Genomic DNA, 21286 nt, shown 5'->3' with positions numbered 1-21286 from the left:
ACAGCTCTCATTAACAGACTCATTTCTTGCACACGGTATCAGGTAGCAGGTTGACATGAAAGGAGGAAAATTCTGCTTGCAAAATCCTTTCCTCCCTCAGAGAAAGTGTGCTTGGCATTTATGGGCTGCGGCGGTTCACAAAACTGGAGGGAATGTTCCGCAAGGTTTCTTCAAACTTAATCTTGTCTACCCTTTTGAAATTTAGACCACCCCCCTCCCCACCCCCCTCCTACACACACATACATTAAATGATAAGTTCCACTTTACAACCCACTTCTTTCTCTCTGCTCTCCCTTGACACCACGATCTAACTCTTGTCCCCCTCTTTCATTTCAGCTGCTGAGTATGTCAGGGAAGAGGAATCTAACCTTCCAGATGGTGCACCAACACTTGATCTGCCTTTTAAAGGCATCAGGTCAGATATTCCCACCTTGTGGGCTTTAGAGGCTAGGTCACAGGAAGTATCTACATGTGATGACTCACCAGGCGCAAGTGCTCAGGGACCAGGCAAGTGGAAGGGCAATCGAACACCACAAGTGCCATCTCACTGGCTCACATTATAGTTCTGCTGCAGGGAATTCTTCAAGGGACCAGATAAATCGCACTGCCACTACTACCCTTGAGAGTGCCACACATCTGGTCACCCCAGGTGGCTGCAGCTCATGCCAAGACAGCTGGGTCCTTTCCGCAAGGTGCTGTTTGAGGACATCCTCCAAGTGCTTCTCAATGCAAGCACAGTTATCTCTTCCATCTCGCAAGTTGTGACCATTGTAGATGCACTTTATAGGAGTTCATGGGATGGGAGAGCAGACACACAAGACAGACTTTAAAAGCTGACATCTGAGGGAGTCAGCATTTTGGTTGACGCTGACATACTGTTAGAATATTTGTTTGATAAATATGATTTTTGTTCTGGATTTGGTATTATTTATTACTTTATTTTCAAGGTGAAGTAAGGAGAAGTTCCATTAGCCTAAAGTGAAGGAAGGCAATTGAATGGTGGTTATAAGAAAAGTGAAAAGGCGCAGTTGGTGAATGGGGAACGGAAGGGCTGACTTAGGTGAAGCTGGGTCACAAAGAGCTCTGGTTGGTGGGAGCATGGGTCTCCTCTTCCTTCCTCCATTTCCTCATAGTCATCAGGAACCTATAGTTCGGTAATGTCTTTAATGTCGTGAAACACCCAAAGCTCTTGGCAGGAGTGTGATCAGTAAAGATCTGACACTGAGCAACAAAAGAATGTCTTTGGACAGATAACCAAAAGCTGAATCAAAGATGGCTGAGATTTTCCGACCCTTTCGTGGTGTGTTTTCCAGCAGTGGAGGCAGCCGACCGGGTGTTCATGCTCCACCGAGGTCTCTACTGTTTGGTACGGCTCGCCAACCCCGCTGCCAAGGAAGACACTGCAGTGGCTTGCCTTAGATGGGACCAGAACATCCTGCCGGGAGGAACATAGAACATAGAACAATACAGCGCAGTACAGGCCCTTCGGCCCACGATGTTGCACCGAAACAAAAGCCATCTAACCTACACTATGCCATTATCATCCATATGTTTATCCAATAAACTTTTAAATGCCCTCAATGTTGGCGAGTTCACTACTGTAGCAGGTAGGGCATTCCACGGCCTCACTACTCTTTGCGTAAAGAACCTACCTCTGACCTCTGTCCTATATCTATTACCCCTCAGTTTAAAGTTATGCCCCCTCGTGCCAGCCATATCCATCCGCGGGAGAAGGCTCTCACTGTCCACCCTATCCAACCCCCTGATCATTTTGTATGCCTCTATTAAGTCTCCTCTTAACCTTCTTCTCTCCAACGAAAACAACCTCAAGTCCGTCAGCCTTTCCTCATAAGATTTTCCCTCCATACCAGGCAACATCCTGGTAAATCTCCTCTGCACCCGCTCCAAAGCCTCCACGTCCTTCCTATAATGCGGTGACCAGAACTGTATGCAATACTCCAAATGCGGCCGTACCAGAGTTCTGTACAGCTGCAACATGACCTCCCGACTCCGGAACTCAATCCCTCTACCAATAAAGGCCAACACTCCATAGGCCTTCTTCACAACCCTATCAACCTGGGTGGCAACTTTCAGGGATCTATGTACATGGACACCTAGATCCCTCTGCTCATCCACACTTTCAAGAACTTTACCATTAGCCAAATATTCCGCATTCCTGTTATTCCTTCCAAAGTGAATCACCTCACACTTCTCTACATTAAACTCCATTTGCCACCTCTCAGCCCAGCTCTGCAGCTTATCTATATCCCTCTGTAACCTGCTACATCCTTCCACACTATCGACAACACCACCGACTTTAGTATCGTCTGCAAATTTACTCACCCACCCTTCTGCGCCTTCCTCTAGGTCATTGATAAAAATGACAAACAGCAACGGCCCCAGAACAGATCCTTGTGGTACTCCACTTGTGACTGTACTCCATTCTGAACATTTCCCATCAACCACCACCCTCTGTCTTCTTTCAGCTAGCCAATTTCTGATCCACATCTCTTAATCACCCTCAATCCCCAGCCTCCGTATTTTTTGCAATAGCCTACCGTGGGGAACCTTATCAAACGCTTTGCTGAAATCCATATACACCACATCAACTGCTCTACCCTCGTCTACCTGTTCAGTCACCTTCTCAAAGAACTCAATAAGGTTTGTGAGGCATGACCTACCCTTCACAAAGCCATGCTGACTATCCCTGATCATATTATTCCTATCTAGATGATTATAAATCTTGTCCCTTATAATCCCCTCCAAGACTTTACCCACTACAGACGTGAGGCTCACCGGTCTATAGTTGCCGGGGTTGTCTCTGCTCCCCTTTTTGAACAAAGGGACCACATTTGCTGTCCTCCAGTCCTCTGGCACTATTCCTGTAGCCAATGATGACATAAAAATCAAAGCCAAAGGTCCAGCAATCTCTTCCCTGGCCTCCCATAGAATCCTAGGATAAATCCCATCAGGTCCCGGGGACTTATCTATTTTCAGCCTGTCCAGAATTGCCAACACCTCTTCCCTACGTACCTCAATGCCATCTATTCTATTAGCCTGGGGCTCAGCATTCTCCTCCACAACATTATCTTTTTCCTGAGTGAATACTGACGAAAAATATTCATTTAGTATCTCGCCTATCTCTTCAGACTCCACACACAATTTCCCATCCCTGTCCTTGACTGGTCCTACTCTTTCCCTAGTCATTCGCTTATTCCTGACATACCTATAGAAAGCTTTTGGGTTTTCCTTGATCCTTCCTGCCAAATACTTCTCATGTCCCCTCCTTGCTCGTCTTAGCTCTCTCTTTAGATCCTTCCTTGCTACCTTGTAACTATCCATCGCCCCAACCGAAACTTCACACTTCATCTTCACATAGGCCTTCTTCTTCCTCTTAACAAGAGATTCCACTTCCTTGGTAAACCACGGTTCCCTCGCTCGACGCCTTCCTCCCTGTCTGACCGGTACATACTTATCAAGAACACGCAGTAGCTGATCCTTGAACAAGCCCCACTTATCCAGTGTGCCCAACACTTGCAGCCTACTTCTCCACCTTATCCCCCCCAAGTCACGTCTAATGGCATCATAATTGCCCTTCCCCCAGCTATAACTCTTGCCCTGCGGTGTATACTTATCCCTTTCCATCATTAACGTAAACGTCACCGAATTGTGGTCACTGTCCCCAAAGTGCTCTCCTACCTCCAAATCCAACACCTGGCCTGGTTCATTACCCAAAACCAAATCCAACGTGGCCTCGCCTCTTGTTGGCCTGTCAACATATTGTTTCAGGAAACCCTCCTGCACACACTGTACAAAAAACGACCCATCTATTGTACTCGAACTATATATTTTCCAGTCAATATTTGGAAAGTTAAAGTCTCCCATAATAACTACCCTGTTACTTTCGCTCATATCCAGAATCATCTTCGCCATCCTTTCCTCTACATCCCTAGAACTATTAGGAGGCCTATAAAAAACTCCCAACAGGGTGACCTCTCCTTTCCTGTTTCTAACTTCAGCCAATACTACCTCGGAAGAGTCCCCATCTAGCATCCTCTCCGCCACCGTAATACTGCTCTTGACTAGCAGCGCCACACCTCCCCCTCTTTTGCCTCCTTCTCTGAGCTTACTAAAACACCTAAACCCCGGAACCTGCAACATCCATTCCTGTCCCTGCTCTATCCATGTCTCCGAAATGGCCACAACATCGAAGTCCCAGGTACCAACCCACGCTGCCAGTTCCCCTACCTTGTTTCGTATACTCCTGGCATTGAAGTAGACACACTTCAAACCACCTACCTGAACGCTGGCCCCCTCCTGCGACGTCAAATCTGTGCTCCTGACCTCTATACTCTCATTCTCCCTTACCCTAAAACTACAATCCAGGTTCCCATGCCCCTGCTGCATTAGTTTAAACCCCCCCAAAGAGCACTAACAAATTTCCCCCCCAGGATATTTGTGCCCCTCAGGTTCAGATGTAGACCAGGTGTAGAGGTCCCACCTTCCCCAGAAAGAGCCCCAGTTATCCAAAAATCTGAAACCCTCCCGCCTGCACCATCCCTGTAGCCACGTGTTTAAATGCTCTCTCTCCCTATTCCTCATCTCACTATCACGTGGCACGGGCAACAACCCAGAGATAACAACTCTGTTTGTTCTAGTTCTGAGCTTCCATCCTAGCTCCCTGAAAGCCTGCCTGACATCCTTGTCCCCTTTCCTACCTATATCGTTGGTGCCAATGTGGACCACGACTTGGGGCTGCTCCCCCTCCCCCCTAAGGACCCGGAAAACACGATCCGAGACATCACGTACCCTTGCACCTGGGAGGCAACATACCAAACGTGAGTCTCTCACGCTCCCACAAAATCTCCTATCTGTGCCCCTGACTATAGAGTCCCCAATTACTAATGCTCTGCTCCTCTCCCCCCTTCCCTTCTGAGCAACAGGGACAGACTCCGTGCCAGAGGCCCGTACCCCATGGCTTCGTCCCCCCCACAAGTATCCAAAGCGGTATACTTGTTTCTCAGGGGAACGACCGCAGGGGATCCCTGCACTGACTGTTTTTTCCCAGTCCCTCTTACAGTTACCCACCTATCTCCAATCTTTGGTGTAACTAATTCCCTGAAGCTGCTATCTATGACCCCTTCTGCCTCCCGAATGATCCGAAGTTCTTCCAACTCCAGCTCCAGTTCCCTAACTCGGTCTTGGAGGAGCTGGAGATGGCAGCACTTCCTGCAGGTAAAATCAGCAGGGACACTAACTGCATCCCTCACCTCAAACATCCGGCAGGAGGAACATTACACTCCCTTCCCTGCCATTCCTCTAACTTTCTACCAAGATCTGGCTAACAACTAAATTAAATTTTTATAAAAAATAATAATAATATAATAAAAATATGGTACTTACCTCAGACCAAAGGGTTTTATTATTAGGTTAGAGGAGGAGGGCGGGTGGGAGACACTACACGTGTAGTGTCTCGGGTTTCCTCTCCACCAGAATTTATTGGTGAGGGTCTTCCCAGACGTCCGCGGGTCGACTTCCTGTTCCCGCCTAAAAAACTAATTTTAAAAAAAAGAAAAATTCTCAGCTCCTGCTGAAATTGACTAACCAGCCAGCTCCACTCTCGCCGAAATCGACTAGCCTGCCCCTGCAAAGAGAAGTGCTTTTAAAGGTTGACTTACCTCCCAGCAACCTCCTTCCGCAATGCTCCCGCTGAAACTGACTAACCAGCTGCTCTCACGCCGCCGAAATCGACTGGCCTGCCCCTGCAAAGAGAAGTGCTTTTAAAGGTTGACTTACCTCCCAGCAACCTCCTTCCGCAATGCTCACGCTGAAACTGACTAACCAGCTGCTCTCACGCCGCCGAAATCGACTGGCCTGCCCCTGCAAAGAGAAGTGCTTTTAAAGGTTGACTTACCTCCCAGCAACCTCCTTCCGCAATGCTCACGCTGAAACTGACTAACCAGCTGCTCTCACGCCGCCGAAATCGACTGGCCTGCCCCTGCAAAGAGAAGTGCTTTTAAAGGTTGACTTACCTCCCAGCAACCTCCTTCCGCAATGCTCCCGCTGAAACTGACTAACCAGCTGCTCTCACGCCGCCGAAATCGACTGGCCTGCCCCTGCAAAGAGAAGTGCTTTTTAAAGGTTGACTTACCTCCCAGCAACCTCCTTCCTCAATGCTCCCGCTGAAACTGACTAACCAGCTGCTCTCACGCCGCCGAAATCGACTGGCCTGCCCCTGCAAAGAGAAGTGCTTTTAAAGGTTGACTTACCTCCCAGCAACCTCCTTCCGCAATGCTCCCGCTGAAACTGACTAACCAGCTGCTCTCACGCCGCCGAAATCGACTGGCCTGCCCCTGCAAAGAGAAGTGCTTTTAAAGGTTGACTTACCTCCCAGCAACCTCCTTCCGCAATGCTCCCGCTGAAACTGACTAACCAGCTGCTCTCACGCCGCCGAAATCGACTGGCCGGCCCCTGCAAAGAGAAGTGCTTTTAAAGGTTGACTTACCTCCCAGCAACCTCCTTCCGCAATGCTCCCGCTGAAACTGACTAACCAGCTGCTCTCACGCCGCCGAAATCGACTGGCCTGCCCCTGCAAAGAGAAGTGCTTTTAAAGGTTGACTTACCTCCCAGCAACCTCCTTCCGCAATGCTCCCGCTGAAACTGACTAACCAGCTGCTCTCACGCCGCCGAAATCGACTGGCCTGCCCCTGCAAAGAGAAGTGCTTTTAAAGGTTGACTTACCTCCCAGCAACCTCCTTCCGCAATGCTCCCGCTGAAACTGACTAACCAGCTGCTCTCACGCCGCCGAAATCGACTGGCCTGCCCCTGCAAAGAGAAGTGCTTTTTAAAGGTTGACTTACCTCCCAGCAACCTCCTTCCGCAATGCTCCCGCTGAAACTGACTAACCAGCTGCTCTCACGCCGCCGAAATCGACTGGCCTGCCCCTGCAAAGAGAAGTGCTTTTTAAAGGTTGACTTACCTCCCAGCAACCTCCTTCCGCAATGCTCCCGCTGAAACTGACTAACCAGCTGCTCTCACGCCGCCGAAATCGACTGGCCTGCCCCTGCAAAGAGAAGTGCTTTTAAAGGTTGACTTACCTCCCAGCAACCTCCTTCCGCAATGCTCCCGCTGAAACTGACTAACCAGCTGCTCTCACGCCGCCGAAATCGACTGATTACGGAAGGAGCAGCAAATCCCACCCAGGGATTTTAGGATGTTTATTAAAGGAGGAGAGGAAGAGATAAAAGAGTGGAGAGGTTTGGGGAGGGAATTAACATCTCGGCAGCTGAAGGCACTGCCGCCAATGGTGGAGCCAGATTTGGAGACCGTTCTCAGTGACAGGGCTGGAGGAGGTTACAGAGATAGGAAAGGATGAACCCCTGGAAGGATTGAAATAGTAGTCGAGAATATTAAATTTGAGGCATTGGCAGACCAGGAGCAAATATTGGCAGTGAACTCAGGGGTGGCAGTGAACAGGTCGTGGCAAGAGTTAGGATGCAGGCAGTGAGGCTTTGGATGAGCTGAAACTTACGGAGAGTTAAAGATGGGGAGTCTGACCAGGAGCATCCCGAAGGTGAAACCTATCACATCACCCATGTCTGCAGCCAGACTATTTCTGAGCAGCTTTCTCTGCTGTACTGTATTTCCGCGCATGCGCAGGGGTTCCCTTCTCGGCTCCGGCCAATGGGCAATATGGCGGAGCCCTACAGGGGCCCGGCGCAGAGTAAAGTAGGCCCCCACGGAAACAGCCCATTTGCCAATTAGTAGGCCCCGATCGCGGGCCAGGCCATCCCCCTCGCCCCCCCCCCCCCCCTCCAGGACGGCCCCCGCACACTCACCTTCCAGGTCCCGCCGTGTGGGAGGTGAGTAATCCACGCCGGCGGGACTCGGCCAAACTTGCTGTCCACTTGCCCATTGGGGCCCGGAGAATCGCGAGGGGGGCCGCTGTCAACGTCCCCCGATCGGTGATCCTGCGGGTGCCTGGTAAACGGCACCGGAGAATGGGGAAGCCGGCAGCCGTGTGCGATTCTCGGTGCCGGGTCGGAGAAACCCGGCCTAAATGACTCATTGCCTCCCTTTTGATTCTTCCTCCTTCTAATAAAACTGATATTTTATTTTATTAAGCGGCAGTTTAGTGTGATTAATTCACCTAGCTTGCACATCCTTGGATTGTGGGGTGAGACCCATGCAGACACGGGAAGAATGTGCAAACTTCACACGGACAATGACCCAGGGCCGGGATCAAACGCAGGTCTTTGGCGCTGTGAGGCAGCAGTGGTAACCATAAAACTGGGGCTGGATTCTCCGTTTGGGAAACTAAGTCCCCACGCTGGCGTGAAAACAGTGGTGTTCTGCATCAGGAAAACTGGCGCAAAACGGCCACCGATTCACCGTTTTGCTGGGGGCTAGCAGGGAGGCAGCAAAGAGCTCTCAGCTCTAGCTGCCGATATGGCCTGGAGAGATGCCGAGTCCGTGGCTGCACATGCGCACGGTGGCGGCCAGCAGTGGCTGTGCCACGCTGCATGGCGGATTCAGCCCGCGGACCCGGACCACAAAAAAATCAACCACCCTTAGGCCACTCGCGCGCCCCAGACTGCCCGCCCACAGTGCCCCCAAACCCGAATGAAGCCCCCCCCTGCCCACTTATAGGCCCTCCCCCAACTGTGGCGGCGCCGGACTGCATCTGCAGCCGCCACGCTGAGTTCACGATGGGTGAGACCACACATGTCCGCCACACTGTCAGGAACTCGGCCGGTCGGGGACGGAGCATCGTGTGGCGGGTCTCAGGCAATGGCCTGAGACCGTGGATACATGGCGCGGCGTACTCCTAGAGTACGGAGCTTTTCAGGGGTGAGCATCGCAAAAGCGGTGCCGCCCCTGACTTTGACGTCATCATGGATTCTCCGTCCCCTCGCCGAACGCGATTTCAGCGTCGGGGAGTGGAGAATCCAGCCCCGGATCTTTGAGTTATGTGTTTCACAGTATTTATTTGCTGTGCACAAAACTTGATAAGTTGCTTTCTGTATGAGTAAACATGGGGAACTAAAGAATGGTTTTAATTCCAAACTGTTCAACACAGAATCATTACAGTCAGGATGTACTGAAAATGGTTTTCGGACATCACCTCAGCCAATAAAATCTGATTAACAAAATCTAACTGAATTTGAAAGGTTGCCTCTTCACACATTTGCAATTTCTTTAAAAACATTTAGTAATGACCAAAGCCGCTCAGAGCAGATTAGGTATTGTAACAGCGCCTAAATGTGGTGCTCAATCAATTGCCAGCGTACTTAACTTGCTGTTAACATTGACATGGAAGTTGATAATCATGGTAATGGTGAACGGGTTGAGATACATTCCCAATTTGAATGACTGCCTGATTGAAATGTGGAAAGTTTAAGTGGTTGGAACTCCGCTTCCTCTTTTGTTGTGACAGAAAAACTTCCCTAAATTTTGTTTGCTTCATTTCCTTCATTTTGATGTTCTAATCGTATTCATCATTTACATTCCAGGGTGGGGGTGCTTAGAAGCGATGTGCTTCCAGTGCCCCAGCAATGTCATCCTGGAACAGAAGTCTACAACCTAACAGTCCTTCCAAGTGCAACAGTGATTTACTTGTATTTCTTTCAATTGAGTATACTCACTGCTGTCAATGACGTGTGTTCTACACCAGGGAGGCTAAATGCAGATTGGGTGCCCATTTTACAGAACACCTCCATTCGATCCATAACGTGACCTTGAACTTGACTGCCATTTTAATTCTCCACCTTCCTCTCAGCTTCCTGCAAAGTCTGTTGAAGCTCAATGCAAGCTTGAGGAATAGCAACCCATCTTCCAACTGGGCACTTTACAGCCTTCCGGGCTCAATGTTGAGTTCAGCAAATTTTTGATCATAACATCTGTCATGATATTCAGGTAAAAATCATAGCACATACATACTGATGGACAGATCAACGGACCAACCAACGCACACACAACACCACAGCCAATCACAGGCAAGAGCATACACAGTACAAAACAGGGAACACGACACTTCCTGGGCATTCCAGCAGGAGGCAGCTCAGGGCACAGAGCTCATAGCAAGCCACTCAAACATCCACCATGTGCTGAGTGCCACTACAATATAGTATTAGGAGTAGGTCCACAGATTCTAGGGTTATGATCGAACCTCAGTAACCAGTTTACCACTGTAAATAAATGTTAGCAATAAAACTGAGTTGTACCATTCGCAACCGTGTTCGTCTGTGTAGCAGAGTACCTAACACATCATAGTACCAGGAGTCACTGTGGGACCTACCTACGGATCCTCCGGAATCTGCCATCCTGCGCCATGGACACCGTCAGCACACCGCAGCCGCTACAAGTCGCTGGAAACCTCGGCATTAATTGGAAGCTGTTCAAACAGCGCTTCCAGCTCTTCCTGGAAGCCAACGAAAAGGAGAGTGCTTCGGACACCAGAAAGATTGCCATCCTCCTCTCCACGGCAGGTCAACACGCCATCCATGTCTACAACTTACTGGTGTTCGCGGAAGGTGAGGACAAGACCAAGTACAAGACGGTCCTTCTCAAACTCGACCAACACTTCAACGTCGAGGTCAACGAGAGTTTTGAGAGGTATATCTTCCAGCAGCGCCTGCAGGGTAAGGCTGAGCCCTTTCAATCCTTCCTTACGCATCTCCATATCCTCGCACAGTCCTGCAGTTACGACACCACCTCCGATTCCATGATTCGGGACCAGATCGTTTTTGGGATCACCTCGGGCACCCTACGCCAGCAGCTCTTAAAAATAAAAGGCCTCACCCTAGCCTCCGCAATCGAAGCCTGTGTCCTGCATGAAAACGTGACTAGCCGCTACTCCCAATTTCAGGCGGCCGGATCGGCGAGGCAGGCGTCCTACGAGGCCGAACGGGTCCAAGCAATCGAGTTCCTCCCGGCCCGCGGCCCGGACGAGGACGGCCATTTCGCGAGCTTTTCGAGACCTCCCGCATTTGTGCGCGCCAAAAACGACGTCGACACAGAGGGACGTGATGCGCTTGCTCGCTCGACGCAAGACCTAACAGCGCATGCGCGGAGGCGCAATGAACGCCATGACGTCACGACGTGCGGCAACTGCGGAGCCGCACATTTAAAGCGGCAATGTCCCGCAAGAAACCGACAATGCCTCCGCTGTGGCAAGATGGGCCACTACGCTGCCTGCTGTCGAGCAGCTCAACCTGCCAATGTTCCCCAATTCTGACAACCTCGCAGGGATGTGCGGACCATTCAGCCTCCTTACTACGAATCGTGCCCAGACGATATCCAGACCAGTGACACAGACGACCGGGGTGCCTTCCGTGTTGCGATCATTGATGGGAACCGAATGTCTCCAGCCAGGACCCACCAGCCGTTGCAAGTGAACACTGTCAATCCGGGTGATGAATGGTGTGCCACCCTAACGGTCAACCCAAATTCGTCGCCCACCTACTAGACTGGACTTATGAGCCTGTTTGTACATTGAACTCATAATACCACTGTGTTAATATGTTTCTGTTCTTCCTTGTCGTTACAGGAGCTCATTTTTGTCGTTCAACATTTCCCCGTTCTTTGTTTATGGTACAACCTCGTTGTTATGTCGCACCCGACATCGTCCCTTGTATATAGTGTTGCTCGTTTTAGCCTTAGTTTATTTGCTCTAATTCTGTCACCTTTGCTCATGAGTCGCCAGCTATCTTTCTGATACCGCCACGTGGTTCAAGTCCAAGTAATGATTAATAATGCAACACACCGCTTAGTAAGAGTTAAATCAATGCTCATTTATTATATACAGCAATTAATACTTATATACAATAATCCTACTTCTAGACTGCTACCTACCACTAAAGGCCAATACTTAACTTTTGGAAATGACCCACCAGGTCAGGGAAACGAATGGTCTTTCGAATTGGTTCTGAGCCTGCGGGATTCAAAAGCTGGTACAAGTCGATAGTCAGGAGTGCCTATCTGGTAACGATCGCTGGAGTAAAACTTACGTTTTCTTGTAGAAGGGTCTCGAAGGTTGCGAGCAGGAAGAGAAGGGTCGAGTTGAACTTGGCCCCTATTCTTATAGTCCCCAGGGGCTTCCCGCCTCCCGGGGCGGACCTTGTACCTGGTTCCAAGTGATCGGACTTGGTCCCAATCACTTGGTTCGATATACTCCAATACTGGAGCGATTCCTTGATCGGGGGTGGTCGTTTACCTTTCTTTGTGTTAGCCCCTGCTGGCGCCAAAAGGTCTGGGTCGGCTTTCAATTGCTAATTTGTAGCAATTGTTCCAGGGGATGGCTGATTAATATGCAGATGGCTGGGTTGTTGTGATGTTGATGGCTGCAGGTATCGGTCTGGACTGACTTCCCCAGAGGCGAATACACTGTTTTACCTGCAGCTGTCCGTTTGAGTCCTGTTGGCTGATTTTCCCATCAGCCTCTTCCGTTCGCCTTTTTAAATCGGGGTTTGACCATTCTAATCGGGAATCAGCCATTTTACGTGGCTACAATAGTTTAGCCCCATATACATGCTGTAGATATTGCACACACACACATTCAGCTGCACTCAGTACACATCTCTATTTATAACCACATAGGCACATGTTCTTGTACAAAAGGGGGGATGTCATGATATTCAGGTAGACATCATAGCACATACATACTGATGGACAGATCAATGGACCAATCAACACACACACAACACCACAGCCAATCACAGGCAAGAGCATACACAGTACAAAACAGGGAACACGACACTTCCTGGGCATTCCAGCAGGAGGCAGCTCAGGGCACAGAGCTCATAGCAAGCCACTCAAACATCCACCATGTGCTGAGTGTCACTCCAAGATCGTCTTAGGAATAGGTCCACAGATTCTAGGGTTATGATCGAACCTCAGTAACCAGTTTACCACTGTAAATAAATGTTAGCAATAAAACTGAGTTGTACCATTCGCAACCGTGTTGGTTCGTCTGTGTAGCAGAGTACCCAACACATCAACCTCTGCCCCCAATTCGTTTAATTTTGCATTGCTGGTTTTGGTTTTGTTTTTTTATTTTTCTCTCATTTTCCTTTCAGACAGTAGCTGTTCATCATTCTGCCACTTCCTCTTTTGTGTTTTTACTTCGCCTATGACCATTCCCTTTGACTTTGCATCATCAACTCTTTCGTCTTTTAGCCTTTCCTCCCCTCCCCCTTTCAGCTTTCCTTTTTTCTTTGCCCCACCCTCCACCCCCTCCGCCTCCCCAACGATCCAGCTTCACTTGCTTAAAACCTATAACCCGTCTTACATTTCCTGTTTGGATTGAAGGTCATTGACCTAAAAGTTTAGGTCTGTTTCTCTCTCAGCAATTTAGTGGGAGAAAAGCAGGCATGATTTGGTAGCAAAGAGCAAATTGATATCCAGGGTAATCATTGGAATCAAATCTTGATCCACTGTTACGATCCTGTTATAGACTGTCAATGTTTGAAGATAAAATCCAAACACCCAGCTACTTACTGACAATATTTCGCATTTTTTAACAAAACAAACTTTATTGTGTACATAAAGAAGAATTAAACAAAGCAAGCAGTACCAAGTTAACACGTTATCTTACCAAATCTTGAAGATTCATTCATTTTACCTGGGACCAACACAAAAGTTATGGCACAGCCTTTCAGAATTTATTTTAATTCTCTTCAGAGTTCCAGCTATGCTCCGAGGTAAAATTCTATTCCGTTAGCTTTTTGGCTATGTAATCCTCTGTCTTTTCCTGTACTGATCTCATAATTGTGGATGCTTCAGCTCCCTGTGGTGCAGTGGTAGCATTCCTCCCCCTGGAACAGAAGCTCTGGGTTCGAGTCAAATGCCAGGGCTTGTTGACCAGGGAAGGAGCTGTTGCCTTTTTTTACCTGCTATAAATATGACAATCAATAAGGTTGCCCTTCTTTTTTTAGATCTCGATATTATATTGCTCAGAGTCGCTAGGTATCAAATGATACCACCACAAGGTTCAACCGGATATCGATCAAAGAGCCAAACACCAGTTCGTTAGTTCAAGATCAAGGGTACTTAATTTACACACAAGATTAACATGCACATGCAACATAAACACTACTAGTTAAACTACACCTAACAACTATGACAACCTGTACTTAGCTTCAGGCACCCGGCCTAGGTCAGAGGAACAGTGGCCTTTGTTCGAATCTGGATCTACTGGGTCTGGAGAAGTAACTGCTGCACAGCTGGGCTCATCCGTCTGGTAGCGAGCGTTGAACTTGAACTTGCTTCTGGTGGTGGCGCTGCAATTGGAGGTGGACGTTGCCGGAGCGCCAGGTCCAAAAGAGGACGAACAATTGGCAGCGTCTCTCTTTATCCTTGGGGAGTTTTGCGCTCTTTTGGGTGGTCCTTCGGTTTGGACCCCATTAATTGGGTAGTCCTCGATCGCTGTGTTCGATTTGAGCCAATAAAGGGGCGGGTGCCTTGATGGCTGGGCGTGTCCTAAGCGGTCATTGACCCTGTTGTTTAGGCTTCCTGAGTAAAGGGAGTGGCGCCGAAATGTCTGGGATTGTATCGGTTACTCGAGTATCAGTCCTTTGTCTTACGGAGATGGGCCATCAAAATGCTAATCGGTTTGGGGTTTCGATGCTGTCTGGATTCTTTGCTCACAAATATACATTCAGGCTCTGAGCCTGCCTGAATCTTACATTGTCCACATTTCGCTTTAGGCCTTGCGAACGTCCATTTTCTTGTCGTAAGTGGCCATCCCAGGTGGCTACAGAGCCTTCAACACAGTTCAATGAAATAATAGTCAACTCGGCACAGTCTATCACTTCTGCCCCATGATTCCCCAAAGGGTAACATTTGCTAAAAAAAAACTACCTGTTTGCGTTTGCTGACAGATATCCAACTGCCTTTCCCCAGCTTCCCACATTAACTCTGCTGACTGCTTTCTGCCACAAGGCTCTGTGAGCACCACTGTAGATCTCTCCCACTAGCTGCAAGTTGGAGAAAATCTTCGAGCTGCTTTTCCCTTATGAAATCCAAACTGAGATGGAGCCCCACCTGTGCGGCGAATGAAAAAGTTAATCATTTGTCTACTTGAAATGCATGCCGAGCTCACTATCATTTCTACTGGCTTTCTCAATCTGGAGAGATGCAATATATACCAAAGCAAAATGCAACTGCCTTTGTCTGTTCCAAAACTGAACTACCGACTTCGATCAGCAAACACATACAGATAAATCAAATTAAAGAACCTTCTAACCAAGGCTCCGCCCTGAATCGCTATCACTGGACAACTTGACATGCTGTTTTTCCTACCAAAGTAGATAACTTCACATTTTTCCACATTATATCCCATCTGCCATGTTCTTGATCACTGACCAAGTTTGTCCAAATGCTCTTGAAGTCACTTTGCATCTTCCTCACAATATACTTTCCCACCTAGCTTTCTGCGAGGAGAAATTATAACAGTCACTAAGATGGATTTTATCAATTCTCTTTGAATTAATTCCACATTTTGTATTATTCATTTAGATTATTTCTATACAAATAGCATAACAGGAAGAATTGAGGTCTTCAGTTTAAACTAAAATAGAAAAGCAACCATTCATAATCTCTCAGGGCTTGATGTTTAATGTGCTTGTACTCAACATTGGAGTCAGAATGTGCAGCTATCTCTGCTACTACTTCTCCACAGCAATTTGCTATTAGTGGTAATTTAATGAATTTCAGTGTTTGCCGGAATCGTTTATGGCTGTTTGACACTTTTATTTACTCCCAACCAGGCTTTGAGAGAGAGTAATGATTCTTGATACAGAAACAAAAAATACAGGGAAAGCTCAGTGAGACAGGCCACATCCGTGGAGAAGACAAACATTAACAGATGGTGTTTAGACACTTGCTCAAACCTTCCTCATTCTGAGGGAAGGGGCAATAGGTAAAAGGTTGACACATTTCTGTCCAGAAGTTGTCTGGCTTGTGATGGGTGATCAATTTACTTAATAATTTTAAGCATTGAGAATGAATTGACAAGAGATATTAATTTTGATGATATTGATTTATTTGTTGGCATGGAAGGTAGAATAGGTTTTTCCTTTAGATTGATTTTTTTCCCTATTGTTCATTCACGGAGGCCCACTGACAGATATTTCCTTGGGACTCAGCCAGCTCCGACAGTAGTGGTGCTATTAAGTCACTCTTGGTGATGGACAATGAAGTCCCCCTTCAGAATGGGTGCCGGCCAACAATGTAAATGCCATAATCCATGGAACTCTGGAGCTCCTGGACTCACTTTTCTGCATTCTCGCAGGAGAGTGACAGCTCTATGGTCCATTCCAGGCCCAAGACCTGCTCCAACATATTGGTGATGCCACAGAACGAACAATCTCTAAACATCTCAGGAAGGGATGGGCCAAACATAATGTTCAACTAGCTTGCAAAAGTGCATCAGGAATTCCGAAACCAATTCCCCTGTGATTCGTCTGGCCCTATTGAATTGGTACCTCTGCATAATTACTGACAGCCGAGGGTCGTAATGACTCGTGACAAGTTCCACAAGCTCGCAAAATGTCCTGGCGTTCGGGGCAGCCAGGCTCTTGATTACACGGAATGTTGGGGCCCCGCAGGTGGTCAGGAATATTACCTTCAATTGGTGGTCTAGAACAATACCATTTGTCTGGAAAAAATGCCACATCCACTCAGTCTTCGTCAAAAGCATCTAGCCTTATGAAAAGTGGCATTTTCAAACACCCACTGACCTCGTTCCCGTTCTGGCGTCTTCTGTTGTGGTCAGGGAGTCCAGAATCACAGTTGCCATTTTCCTCGTTGCTAAAATTAAAGCTCAGGAGGCTCGAGAGAAAGTTAGAGTATTTAATAAACCAAGACAAAGTAAAGATTGCAATGTGGTTTACAGTCCAAAGGCTCCAACCGGAACTACCAAAACGGCGGCCCGAGTCCAGGCCAGCTTTTATCAGGCAGATTTACAAAACCTAGCAGGGCGGGCCTCCGCCCACTAACGGAGGAGCTCATATTCCATGAGTCCCAAGTGGAGATCAGCGAGGTGTCCCTGTGGGTCTCATGAGGGTTATTACAGTCAACATTTTCCAATCTATCATCATTTAATTAATATTCTACCATTCTGTTTCTCCAACCAAAGTAGATAACTTCACATTTATCCACTCTATAAGATATCTGCTATGCATTTGTCTACTCACTTAACTTGTCCAAATTACCGTGAAGCATTTTAACATCCTCCTCACCACGCACATTCCTACCAAGTTTTGTGTAATCAGCAAACTTGTAAATATTACGTTTGGTTTCCTCATCCAAATCATTGATGTTTATTGTCAATAGCTGTACCTCAAGCACTGACCCCTGTGGTACTGCACTTGTCTCTATCTGCCCTTCAAAAAAGACCCATTTATTCCTACTCTGTTTTTTGTCTGCTAACCAATTCCCAATCCACGCCAATATATTATCCCCAATTCCATGTGCTTTATTTTTGCACACTTACACCTTAAGTGAGACTTTATCAAAAGCTTTCTGAAAATCCAAATACACCACATCCAATGGTTCACCCTTATCTATACTGCTAGCGATGTCCTTAAAAAGGTCATGTACGTTTGTCAAACATGATTTTCCTTTCATAAATCCATGTTGACTTTGTCGAATCTGTTGATATTTTCTAAGAGTCTCCATTTTCCCTCCTACTGATACCTAGCAAGAAAAATCATGGCTATGGCTCTTCTCTGGAAAAGAGAAGTACAATAGTTGACTTAATAGAGGTGTTTAATATTGTAAAAGGGGTTTGATAGGGTAAATGTAGAGACTCTACTTGGAGTCCAAAACTGGAAGTCATGATAATCATTAATGAATGCAATAAACTTTTCAGGAGAAATGTCTTTACCGGAGAGTGGTTAGAATGTGGAACTGGCATCAGTCTTTAAGGGAATGTTAGGCAGCTGCATGAGGGAGAAAGGAATAGATGAATATGCATAAACACTGGTGTGGTATTATCATACATGAAGGTAATGTAAGGGTTAATGAAATGCATACGGACAGCCACAAGAGGGAGCAATCTTGAAGTATATAAGGGATGACGCTGAGCCTTGCAGGTCAGAAGGTTGGAGTAGGTGGGAGGAGCAGGAGCTGAGCTAGGAGTACTGAAGGTAGTGACAGAGCAAGAGTAGTAAATTAGTTAGTGAGTTAGATGTTAGATGAATATAGTTTATGTGTATTTAATCAACTGTTTAGTTCTTAGAGATAAGTGTTGAATCCAATTGTAGTGTTAAATAAATAGTTTTGTTAGTTTACAAGACTCGATCCCTGATCAACACTACACATCAAAGCCATCTGGTTAGAGCAAGGCAGAGAGCAACACAACTGGCATAGACTAGTTGGGTCAAATGATCTGTTTCTGTGCTGTTACTTTGCATAATAAGGCTGTACAATGGTTAAAGCCTTTCCTTTCAATAGACCATCTAATATATGGCCTTTGGCCTATCCAATGGCTAAATAAAAAGAAAGACATGCGTCTCTGTAGCACTTTCATGACCACAAGAAGTCATTTTGAATTGTAGTCACTGTTGTGATGTAGAAAACATGGCAACCAATTGGTACACAGCAAGTTCCCACAGTGCTGAATGTGTTGCTGCCAGAACACCAGGGGGAGCACTTCCTGCACATGTGCGGATCATAGAATCACAGAATCCCTACAGTGCAGTAAAGCCATTTGGCCCATCGAGTCAGCGCCGACCTCCTGAAAGAGCAACCTACCTCGGCTCACACTTCCCACCCTACCCCCACCTAACCTTTTGGACACTAAGGACAATTTAGCATGGCAAATCCACCTAACCTGCACATCTTTGGACTGTGGGAAGAAACCGGAGCACCCGGAGGAAACCCACACAGACACGGGAAGAACATGAAAACTCCACACAGTCACCCAAGGATGCAGTCAGTGACATCATTGTCAGTGACATCCTGACTGGCTGGATTAGAAAACTGATTCCATAATTCTCTGACGATAAAATAAATAAATAAATGTGGCAGCATTGGGTGAAATGAGTAGCAGTGAAACCATATTTAAAAATAAATAATGAAGTAAGCTATTTAAAAATCAATAATGAACAAATTGTGGACCAAATCCAGACCAATCTTGGAGCTGATACTGGCAAGGACAATTCTCAAATCCGTTTAAGTCTTTCAATTTATAATCTATTAATGAGTTAGTAAAAAACAATCAATAAGCAACATATGCTGAATAAAATATCCTTTCAGAAAAAAATCATCATGAACCCACAACCCTGGGACTAAGAGTCCCATTATCTACTCACTGAGCTGTGCTGTGCTGTGTGGGAGATCACTGCACACCACTGTTTCTCCTTCGTGGGGGTTCCAGCTATTCAGCAGTGGCAGGGACCAGCATCGCAGAACTACTACCTGGGATTCAAGTCTTTGTGAGTGACAGGAGGAGAAATATATATCGAAAGAGGCAAACGAGCTGCCCGGAAAAGACAATGACATCAGCGGTGGTAGGAACTGCTCATGCAGCGGCGGCAGGTGCAGTGTAGGCCGAGTGCCTGTTCCTGGCGCCTGGCTACTTGGTGTCAGGGGTTCCTGCCTACGGGCAATGATATGATAATGACCAGATAATCTGATGTGAGGAAAAGGGTGCAGATTTAAGCCCCACTCCATGCCTTGAACACAAAAATCAAAGCTGATATCCCCATGCATTACCGAGGGAGCAATGCAAAGTGGGAGATGCCACCTTTCTGATGAGGTGTTAAACCAAAAACCTCTCTTCTTTGTCAGGTGGACATGAAAGGTTCTATGGCATATTTTCAAAGAAGAGCAGGTGAGTTATTCATGGTGTCCTGGGCAATATTTATCCTGGAGAAAAATCATCAGGCTATTAAAAAATATATACTTTTTACCATCCTTTTTGAATATTACCCTTTACCAAATATAAGAATATTGAAAATGGCAGGGGGAATAGGCTGTCCAGCTGACAGTCAAGCATCATCCAATTGAGTATTGGGACTTCTGCTTTTCAATTGGCATAGGAAGGCAGTATGTGTTGCCCATTTAATGGCTGGAGCCTGGGGCAAGTCATGTGACAAAACCTCCAGGAGGAGATTCAATCGCCTTGGCAACCCTGTACACTGCAGGAAACGCAGGAGCCAATTTGCGCACCGCTCTCTCCCACAAAAAGCAATGTGATAACAACAGGGTCATCAGTTCAGTGATGTTGCTTGCGGTATAACCATTGGCGAGAACACCAGGGAAAATTCTGCTCTTCAATTTATTTATCTCATGGAGGTGATTAATAACAGGTTAAATATCTAAGCAGATAAAGCTTTCTTTAATTTCTACCTGACCCATTTGATGAAAGAAAGCGATTAAAGGGAAAACAAAATGCTGCAGATGTTGGAAATCTGAAATAAAAGCAGGAAATGCTGAGCAGATCTGGCAGCATATGGGGAGAAAGAAACAGAGTTAGCATTTAGAGCTGAGTAAGTGTCATGTTTGACTCAAAATGCGAACTCGTGTTTCTCTCTCCACAGTGGCTGCCAGACCTGCTGTGTATTTTGAAAACTACAGGACATTTGTTTCATGTATTCAGCTGTCTTCACTTTTTATACTTTACAGGCTTATTTCTGTGGAAATCTTCCAGGACATTTTAATCACAAACCCATGTCTTCAGCTTTCCCCTGAAACCAGATGGAAAGGTTTTCATGGAATCCAATAGGAAGCTGATCCTGAATGAGCTTCCATGACAGCGCTGGAGACCCAAATAAGGTAAATATTCTGCACCGTCCTCTGTGTTACAAAAATGCTCCATTGTAATCACAGAGACATAGAGTAATATAGCACCGAAGGAGGTCATACATGCCTGCTGTGGACCTTTAAAAGAGTTATCTGTGACGATTATTTAGTTCATGGTTTGTGTTAATATTTTAGCGGTAATGTTTAATTCTAGGAAGGTTGTTGCTGTGAAGGTAGGGTGATAAAATGCTGGGCTTTAGAGATTGGAAGAACACCTAAAAGAAAATGGCAGCTCAGAAGGTTACCCTTGTTTGTTTAATAGAGTCAGAGAAGAAGAGCAGGAACCAGAAAACAGTAGGTGAACTTACATAACTGGAGAGGTGATGTCAACACTGCTTGCAAGGAAGTGCAGTATAGAGAGATGTTTTGTTTTGCGAGTTAGAGCTAAATTAATTTAAAAACATTCAGTCACCTCTGAACAGCTACATCATCATGGAGCTTAAGATGGTCCTCTGGTTTCAATTTATTTGTGCATTTG

At 46.8% G+C, this 21286-nt stretch overlaps 1 protein-coding gene across 11 annotated transcripts in view; it reads left to right on the top strand.

Annotated features, from left to right (window-relative positions):
- Nucleotides 1-21286, top strand: part of ptprc (protein tyrosine phosphatase receptor type C) — a 521790-nt gene that overhangs the window by 155174 nt on the left and 345330 nt on the right. For all 11 annotated transcript variants that reach the window (XM_072511439.1, XM_072511442.1, XM_072511435.1 and 8 more), the window contains one exon: nt 20632-20781. The gene's annotated coding sequence lies outside the window, so the exon portion shown is untranslated. The remainder of the gene's footprint in view (nt 1-20631; nt 20782-21286) is intronic.

This window comes from Scyliorhinus torazame, chromosome 7 (genome assembly GCF_047496885.1).
Source record: "Scyliorhinus torazame isolate Kashiwa2021f chromosome 7, sScyTor2.1, whole genome shotgun sequence".
Taxonomy (NCBI): Eukaryota; Metazoa; Chordata; class Chondrichthyes; order Carcharhiniformes; family Scyliorhinidae; genus Scyliorhinus; species Scyliorhinus torazame.
This window is presented reverse-complemented; position numbering and strand designations above follow the sequence as displayed.